This window comes from Geospiza fortis, unplaced genomic scaffold (genome assembly GCF_000277835.1).
Source record: "Geospiza fortis unplaced genomic scaffold, GeoFor_1.0 scaffold16, whole genome shotgun sequence".
Classification (NCBI taxonomy): domain Eukaryota; kingdom Metazoa; phylum Chordata; class Aves; order Passeriformes; family Thraupidae; genus Geospiza; species Geospiza fortis.
Genome location: NW_005054302.1, coordinates 3,087,488 through 3,088,755, shown reverse-complemented (window position 1 = coordinate 3,088,755; position 1,268 = coordinate 3,087,488). Strand labels below are relative to the sequence as shown.

Here is a 1,268-nt window from a genome sequence, read left to right as displayed (position 1 = left end):
CAGACGCGTACTGGGAGGTGGTGGTGGCGGGGGTGGAATTTTTGCTCGGGACGTTTCTGCTGAATGATTTGATTTCGCGAGTTTAAAGGGTTTTTAATTTTTAACCACCACAATTTAAAATTCACCGAGTTTCCTGGAGGGAGTGGCTCTCGTCCTATACGCAAATTGACGAGGGCTTTTCTTTCGTTTTCTCTGCCGATTACCTGCCCTAGTAACTGCCCGAATTGCACGCCCTGTCTGGTTCGCTGCTCGGCGAGGATTTAGCGGCAGCGCACCCGCAGCCGACCCGCAGCCAGGCTCTCCGCCCGGCCGAGCCCGCACCCGCAGCCGTGCGGCAGTGCCGGTGACAGGCGCCCCGGGAAAGAGGGAGCGCAGGTGGGGTCCGGAGCCAGCCGGGAATCCTGCACCAAAACCTGCCTTTCTCGAGCTGTGTGGCGTGTCACAGCGAGTTTGAAAAGAGCATTCCCTGGGTTTCCTTTCCAGGGGACACTGTTTGTGACTCAGCAGCGAGGGCTGGAGGGCTGCTGGCCCCGGCCGCTCCGGAGAGCCTGTGCATGCACACACGCACACATGCACATGCACACGCGAGTCCAGTGGGCCTGGAGCTTTTCGGCTGCCAGGGAGTCTGTTAAAGGCCCGGCAGATTGAATGTATGAAAGTGACTAAAACAGCCTGGCTGAGCTGATACTTTGGGTTTTTTTTTTAAGGAGGGGTTCGGAAAATATGCCAGGTTAGCTCGCCACGCTCCCAGCTGTTGGAAGGAGTTAACTTGTGAGTGAACCAACCTGACAACACTTAAATTCGGTCGTAAAAACAAAGTCCTGCGTTGATTTTTTTTTCTCTCTTTGTATTTTAATGCCAGATGTTGAACGATATCTAAGCTGCTTTTTATTGCTTTGTGAAGCTATTTAGATAATGCCGGTGTTGCAGGAGATGATCTCCAAAGGGCTCATAAGGGAAGCGGAGAGGGAGGGACGGGGGAGGAGAGGACTGAGGCTCTCGCATGGTCGCAGGTTCATCCTCCATCCCCCTCCATCCGCTGCTCCCTGACACTCTCACGCTGCTTACAGGCTCTTGCTCCCTCCCACGCCGCCCGCCCGCGCTCTCCGGGGCTGGGTGCGGGGTGGGGGCAGCGTCGCAGCTCTCCCGGGGGCGCAACATCCACGCTTCCTGGCGAGAAAAAGTGCGGAAAGTGTTTAAGGCAGACGCGTAGCGAGGGGAATGGGGCGGGAGGGGTGGGGGTGTGTTGCAGCTAGGCGTTTTCCTTG

The 1,268-nt window shown here is 56.6% G+C and overlaps 1 protein-coding gene across 1 annotated transcript in view; it reads left to right on the top strand.

Moving 5' to 3' along the window:
- FGF9 (fibroblast growth factor 9) overlaps window positions 1-1,268 on the top strand; it is a 28,143-nt gene that overhangs the window by 443 nt on the left and 26,432 nt on the right. The gene's annotated exons all lie outside the window — the stretch shown is intronic.